The sequence below is a fragment of the Procambarus clarkii genome, chromosome 1, assembly GCF_040958095.1.
Source record: "Procambarus clarkii isolate CNS0578487 chromosome 1, FALCON_Pclarkii_2.0, whole genome shotgun sequence".
Classification (NCBI taxonomy): Eukaryota; Metazoa; Arthropoda; class Malacostraca; order Decapoda; family Cambaridae; genus Procambarus; species Procambarus clarkii.
This window is the reverse complement of record NC_091150.1, coordinates 38,197,663-38,206,500: the sequence shown is the minus strand read 5'-3', so window position 1 is coordinate 38,206,500 and position 8,838 is coordinate 38,197,663.

Genomic DNA, 8,838 nt, shown 5'->3' with positions numbered 1-8,838 from the left:
TTGACTTCTTTCAAGTGTTATATAGTCGAAATGACTTGGCGCTTTCTCTTGATAGTTCCCTTCCTTTCCTTTCTCTCTCACTCCCTTTTGTCTCTCACTCGCTGATTTTGTCTCTCACTCACTTGTCTCTCACTCACTTGTCTCTCACTCACTCTTTATTTCCTCTCATTACTCCCACCCTTTCTCCCATTAACTCTCTCTATTCTCCAGCTTTCCTTTTCCTCGTTTTCATTCTCTATGTTTCGCTTAGGTAAGTAGTTTGTGTGTGGTGTGTATTCACCTAGTTGTATTCACCTAGTTGTTTACGGGGGGTTGAGCTTTGCTCTTTCGGCCCGCCTCTCAACTGTCAATCAACTGTTTACTAACTACTTTTTTTCTCTCTCTCTCTCCACACCACACACAACACACACATACACACACACACACACACCAGGAAGCAGCCCGTGACTGCTGACTAACTCCCAGGTACCTATTTACTGCTAGGTAACAGGGGCATCAAGATGAAAGAAACTTTGCCCATTTGTTTCGGCCTGGTGCGGGAATCGAACCCGCGCCACAGAATTACGAGTCCTGCGCGCTATCCACCAGGCTACCAAGCCTTCCTGGTGATGTGTGTGTGTGTGTGTGTGTGTGTGTGTGTGTGTGTGTGTGTGTGTGTGTGTGTGTGTGTGTGTGTTTAACGCAAAATTACACGGATTGCCATTATTATGTCTCAGAAAATAAGTGAGTAATTTGGGTTTCGATCCACGACACGCAAATACAAATCTTCGCAACTGGCCAATTAATACTCAGCGAGTGACGCAACAATACTCAAGAACATACACCTGTACACACGTGTTGCCTATATCACGCTGCACGATATGTCAAAGGAACGTAATATGACACATAATAGGTTATGTATCACCTATGACTTTCAGCCAAAAAATTATCAAAAGGAAAAAAAAATAATTGGCCTCACCATTTTCAGTAATTGACGTTGTTCAAAGGCAGGAAATCTGATTATATTATGGGGGGAAATGAGCGTTGAACAAAGACACTTTTTTTTTTTGGCAAGAATGTAATTGTTCACTTACTGTTGATAATGGTAGCCTGAAGCAGTACAGGAATCGTTCAGACACTTTAGTTATGTAGCTTACAGGGCTGGCGGGTACAGTCTCACTCGTTATGTAATTTAAATAATTCGCTCTAATTTGGAAATAATTGTGTTGCTTTTATGTATTACAAGTACACAATCTGATTTATTTAATAAATTCGAAAATACACTACACTATTTGTTCATTTAATTCGAAAATAAATTTTGTTCTGCATGGTTTACGTGTATTAAATTTGAACAGATTATAAGCAAAAGTACATTATTTTATCCGTTCAATAAAGAACCTGAATGAGAGGAAGCACATTACTAATACAAATAATATGAGGTCTTAAAATTATTTTGTTAAAAAAATCTATTAAATAGATTTCAGTTATGCAAACTTTAGTTACCTATCATGGTGCAAGTTTTTTTATATTTTATTTTACATAACAACACGAGGCAGTAAGTCATGTTAATTATTACTATAAATCCCTAGAGAGCTCTCAACATATACAGCCAATATTATAGTTATATGATATCTTTTTATTAATTCGGTAATTCAGAGAGAAAACGGTATCTCTGTCTCTCTCTGTCTTCTGTCTGTCTGTCTGTCTGTCTGTCTGTCTGTCTGTCTGTCTGTCTGTCTGTCTGTCTGTCTGTCTGTCTGTCTGTCTGTCTGTCTCTCTCTCTCTCTCTCTCTCTCTCTCTCTCCTCTCTCTCTCTCTCTCTCTCTCTCTCTCTCTCTCTCTCTCTCTCTCTCTCTCTTCCTCCGTACGTAGTACTTCCACACTTCCATCTCCCTCACTACCACACCCTCCCCCACCAAAACACCCCCACCATCACACCCTCACCCTCCACCCCCCCCCCCTATCTCAGCTCCACCACCCTCTCCCTACCCAAACCCTCCCCATCCCCCCCACCCTCTACCCTAGCCCCCCCACCCTTACCCTCCCTCACCCCTCCCCTTCAAGCCACCCTTACCCTCCCCCCCACCACTCTTAATTATTGTCAAATAACCTCCGTATGAGATTAATTAAAGTGGGGGAGCTTGATAGTAGGGGTTGAGGGACGCCACGGGGAGAATAGGGGAAAGGGGGGGGGGAGATGGGCATTCTAAGGGGGAATATTAGGGATATGAGGGGATTAGAGGGGGACCCTCCTAGGGGTCAGTAAGTATGGGGTGGATATGGGAGTGAAAAGGATTAATGAGACAGAGATGAAACAGAAAGGAGGAAAGTATGACGAAGGATTGAGGAAGAGAACAAGGGGTGGATGGTGGCCAGAGATAGGGATGGGGAGGGGGGGGGAGAGGGACGAGGGAGTGGAAGGGGGATAGAGAGGGGAAGAAGAGGGGGAGAGAGACTGCTGCTTCACAATATAAATCGGCGCTGCTTCCGCCTGAGTGATAGTGAGATAGAGTGAGGGTGATAATAATGAGGTAATGAGACTGAGGGAATAGGTATTGCGATATTGGGTAATGAGAGTTGAGAGATAGTGAGAGTTATTGATAGTGAGGGTGATAATAATGGGCAGTGAGAGTGAGAGATAGTGAGAGTTATTGATAGTGAGGATGATAATAATGGGCAGTGAGAGATAGTGAGAGTTATTGATAGTGAGGGTGATAATAATGGGCAGTGAGAGTGAGAGATAGTGAGAGTTATTGATAGTGAGGGTGATAATAATGGGCAGTGAGAGTGAGAGATAGTGAGAGTTATTGATAGTGAGGGTGATAATAATGGGCAGTGAGAGTGAGAGATAGTGAGAGTTATTGATAGTGAGGGTGATAATAATGGGCAGTGAGAGTGAGAGATAGTGAGAGTTAATGATAGTGAGGGTGATAATAATGGGCAGTGAGAGTGAGAGATAGTGAGAGTTATTGATAGTGAGGGTGATAATAATGGTCAGTGAGAGTGAGAGATAGTGAGAGTTATGATAGTGAGGGTGATAATAATGGGCAGTGAGAGTGAGAGATAGTGAGAGTTATTGATAGTGAGGATGATAATAATGGGCAGTGAGAGTGAGAGATAGTGAGAGTTATTGATAGTGAGGGTGATAATAATGGGCAGTGAGAGTGAGAGATAGTGAGAGTTATTGATAGTGAGGATGATAATAATGGGCAGTGAGAGATAGTGAGAGTATTGATAGTGAGGATGATAATAATGGGCAGTGAGAGATAGTGAGAGTTATTGATAGTGAGGGTGATAATAATGGGCAGTGAGAGTGAGAGATAGTGAGAGTTATTGATAGTGCGGGTGATAATAATGGGCAGTGAGAGTGAGAGATAGTGAGAGTTATTGATAGTGAGGATGATAATAATGGGCAGTGAGAGATAGTGAGAGTTATTGATAGTGAGGGTGATAATAATGGGCAGTGAGAGTGAGAGATAGTGAGAGTTATTGATAGTGAGGGTGATAATAATGGGCAGTGAGAGTGAGAGATAGTGAGAGTTAATGATAGTGAGGGTGATAATAATGGGCAGTGAGAGTGAGAGATAGTGAGAGTTATTGATAGTGCGGGTGACAATAATGGGCAGTGAGAGGGTGCGATAATGAATGAGAGATAGTGAGGGGTTATAATAATGCGAAGAGAGAATGTGTAGGGAGTGAGAACATAGGGAAATACAAAAGAACTGAAGTTGGAGTGCAAGTGAAGAAGTGAAAGAAAACTTTAAAATAAGACAAATGTCTCGACAGACCGACACAGACAATATCACAAACAAACATTTAAAACAACAAGAATGCAATATTAAAAAAAAATTGCCAACCTTAATCTCATTCTAAACAGAAAAATGACACGATACTTTTTGCGAACTCATAAAAGAGTATAACACTATTTTGTTAAAAAGCTTTAAGAAAAAAAAGGGGGAATTTTAAGGGGAAATTCACTGTTTCAAAACTGAGAAGTTTCGATATCCAATATGGGCGTTACCTCCTGTTTTTACAGATGTAAGCAGAGTGTGGCGACAGCCAGTGTGAGGGCAGAGATAGAGTGAGGTATTGGGCAGACATAGAGTGAGGAAGTGTGTAGTGTGGAAGCAGGCATAGCGTGATGTAGCGTGGGGGGGGGGGGGGTAGCGAGCTCTGAAATGTAAGTGTGCGTGGTGGCAGGCTACTCAAACAAGCACTAATCTTAAGCACTGTCGCTCACGCACTGACAGCGCTACTCCGCCTCCCCCAGGTCACACGGGGGCCCCCCATGTGTTCTGCCCCCCCCTGTGTGGCCCCAGGTCACACGCGAACCTTTGCATGCACAGTACGCGGCCCCAACACACCCAGACACAGTACTCGCGACCTCACAGTAGGCACAGTAACGCTTATTCAACGTAGAATTAACGTTACTCTTTGGTAAGGCCCACCAACACCGTAACAACAGATAGATTGGAGATGAGGACGAGACTCTGGGATAAGATGAGGGGGAAGGAAGGGTCGAACAATCACGTGGACCACTGGGGATCGAACGCGGGTCTTCATGATCCGAGGCAGCCACTGTTCCCCACCAGTCCAAGTGGTTTAAGCTGCTCAAACATACTAAAGCGGACATATGAGAGAATCAAGTGCAAATAAAAAGCCATCAATAAATGAATAATGTTAATTAACAGATGCAGACGATCTTAGAGCAAACGAAGCTGTTTAATAAAAGATGTTAATTAATGTTATTTAATAAACAATTGCAAAACAATGTGTTTATAAGGAGCACACTTGGCTCTCAGTCTAGCAGCACACTGTAGGTTCACCTCCATACACACCTGCCATACACCTGTTACATACACCTGCCATACACCTGTTACATCAGGACTATACCACCTGCCTTACACCAGGAGTATACATACCTGCCTTACACCCGGAGTATACATACCTGCCCTTCACCAGGACCATACATACCTGCCTTACACCGGAGTATACATACCTGCCCTTCACCAGGACCATACATACCTGCCTGTCACCAGGAGCATACATATCTGTCTTTCACCAGGAGTATACATACCTGTCTTTCACATGGAGTATACATACCTGCCTTTCACCAGGAGTATACATACCTGCCTTTCACCAGGACCATACATACCTGCCCTTCACCAGGAGTATACATACCTACCTTACACCCGGAGCAAAATATACACCTTTAATTGACACGTTGCAAATTGAATACATACACAGGACATGCACAAGTTTTGACTCAAGGAGGTCAGTAGCCAAGTGCACTCAGCACGCGACCCTGGCACTCCACCCTGCCTGGCTCGAGGCACTCACACTTCATGACAAGTATGTCACCCAAAAATGGAGTGTGTTATGATGTGAGACCCGAAGGTAAAGCAGCCTATGATTTAATATATTAGGATTTGGAGGCGTGATACTCTCAGGTAGCGTGGAGGAGACAAAACTGGTGGCTTGGTGCACTGGTGCTGCCATCAGGGGCCGGCGTCCTTAGCGGCTTGGTGGCACCTGGGTCCACTTCACGACGATTGGGGTCACTCCACGATGATTGGGTTCACCTCCACGACGATTGGGTTCACTTCACGACGGTTGGGTTCACTCCACGACGATTGGGTTCACCTCCACGACGATTGGGTTCACTTCACGACGATTGGGTTCACCCCCACGACGATTGGGTTCACCCCACGACGATTGGGTTCACCCCCACGATGATTGGGTTCACTCCACGACGATTGGGTTCACTCCACGATGATTGGGTTCACCCCCACGACGATTGGGTTCAACCCCACGACGATTGGCTTCAGTCCACGACGATTGGAGTCACTCCACGAGGTAGGGAGATTATTATGAAAGATCGCTAATCTATTATGACTATATTGAACATGAAAAGAATGAGGATAAGGATTTGGGATTTAACGGGAGGAAGGAATGGTGTCCAACCACTTGTGGACGGTCGGGAATTGAACGCCGACCTGCAAGAAGCGAGGCCGTCGCTCTACCGTCCACTGGTGGGGAAGAGAAGAAAATTAATTCGGGTCATAATTAGAAAACTTTAGGAATATTTAGGAATTATTCTCGGAATATAGTACAGATGGAAGACCAGGTCGAACCAAAGCCCGTCCTCAGTCTAGGGTTGGTTGTAGCCTTATGTCTCTTGAAGACAGAAGAGTTAAGGGAGACATGATCACAACTTCCAAAATTCTCAGAAGAATTGTCAGGGTAGATAAAGATTAAGTAGGTAAAGATTCAATATGGGTGGAACACGAACAATGGGAAACAGGAGGAAACTTAGTAACTTAAATGAGCCACAAAGATATTGGAAATAAATTTTTTTCAGTGTCGCTGCACTAGGAAGTGATGTGGTGGAGGCAGACTCCATACATAGTTTTAAATGTAGAAATAAAGCACAATTAGGTCAGTACAATTTGGTGAGTACACACACAAACACACACACACACACACACACACACACACACACACACACACACACACACACCACACACAACACACACACACACACCACACACAAACACACACACACACACACACACACAAACACACACACACACACACACACACAAACACATACACACACACAGATACACACACCACACACACACACACACAAACACACACAACACACAACACACCAAAAACACACACATACACAGTTTCAAATGTAAATATGATAGAGCGGAATAGGCTCAAGAATATGTACACCAGTTGACTGACAGTTGACAGGCGGGAACAAAGAGCCAGAGCTCAACCCCCGCAAGCACAACTAGGTGAATAAACACACAACACACACACTCACATATCCACATATATGAAAGTGAAAATGAATGAAGGCCTGAGGCACAGAGGAACCACAAGGTAGCGAGCAAGTGGGAAGAGTGAAAGACTGAAGAGGAGAGAGAGAGAGAGAGAGAGAGAGAGAGAGAGAGAGAGAGAGAGAGAGAGAGAGAGAGAGAGAGAGAGAGAGAGAGAGAGAGAGAGAGAGAGAGAGACAGAGAGAGGACAGAGAGAGAGAGAGAGAGAGAGAGAGAGAGAGAGAGAGAGAGAGAGAGAGAGAGAGAGAGAGAGAGAGAGAGAGATGAAGAAAAATAGTGCGGGAAAACCCCCTTTCTATATTCCATCACCAAAACAAACAAACACCTCTCCCCGTTAACTTCGTAAGCAAACATAATCTAATTCTTTTTTTTCCTCAACTTCTCAGGAAATGGACTCGTGTATCACATTCCCCTTGACAAAGTAAATAAATGACGTGGTACGAGTTCCTTCCCTCACATATATATTAAACTATAGCTGTTTGGATTTGGATTTCGACATAATTTTCACAAGGTTAATTGGTCGCGTGGTCTATCGAAGTGCAACACGAGAAGTTTTTAATAACTCCAACAAATCTTTCACACAATCGATGCAATAGTTTGAGATTCAGCAGTAGCAGCAACTACAGCTGAAGTTACTCCAGGAGCAACAATGCAAGTTATCTAACCACTGAACCGAAAAATAAATTTTCCCTTTCCTTTTAAAGGATTATTTTTAATTTAGAAACCCAACATCCTTTTTGTTTACATAATAAACTCTAATTAATAACACTATTAATAACTACAATGTCTCCATCATTAGGGCAGTATCTCGGCTCGCCGGTCACCTGAAGTTAATTTTATATATTAATTATTATAATAATTATGTGGCCTATTATGGAATATTATGCCAGAGTATTATTGCGAAGTGAAGACTTAAAATATTATTACCCTTAATTTTAAGGAATAACTTAATATATTCAGATTGGTCGCCTGGTCCCTGCAAGCAAAGAAAAACTCACCACCTGGAATATACAGGGAAAAAATATTATATAATGTATATATTATATATATATATATATATAATATATATATATATATAAATATATATATAATATATATATATATATATATATGTGTGTGTGTGTGTGTGTGTGTGTGTGTCGTATCTTCTCAATATTTCTTATGTTCTTCTTCACTGTCGAGGATAATTGATAAATTAACTCTCCAAAATTCATTCTTGATTTCTGGTCTGACACCTGAGCGCGTTTCGTAATGCTTATTACATGTTCAAAGACTTAGTTAAAAATAAAATACATCATACTTATACTCGTTTTGGGTGAGGTGATATATGCTAGAACACGAAACAATGCGTATAAACCCATTGGGTATAAATCCCCCACACACCCGACCCCCACACACATCCCGACCCCACACTCCCCGACCCCCACACACCCTGACGACCCCCATCAACACACTGACCCCATCAACACACTACGCCTGCACACGTCCAGCCGGTATATACCAACACATCCCTCCTGGCCGTGTTGCAGCAGGCAGCGGCCGGTCCCGGTGGCGCTGACAGGATTTAAAATGTTCCCATTGTCATGAAAACCCCGGTTTTTCGCACATATATGAATCAATATTTGTAAATATGTTATTTTTGTTTACAGTGAGGATATGGTAGTTTAGGTGAGGCGTAAAAATTTCAGTTAGTACTCATAGCTAATAGTTAAATGCTTATTTAAGCCAGTCGCTAAACCCCCCTTGTATCAAATGAAAAAATATTGTACACTCAACTCCCATCAGAGCTCTTTTGAACGGTCCTGCGCGCAGTGCTTCGTTCATGTCCTCTGTTTAAACAGCCCGTCCTCCAAACAAAGACCCAAAAAGTGATTCCATGCCCCCGCCAAACCCCCTATTTATGAATGAAAATCGGTTTACACAACGACTCACAACTGATTTCCTTCGAACACTTCCGGAACAAGTGTTTCACTGACGAATTTTGTTCGAACCACAACGCTGTAAA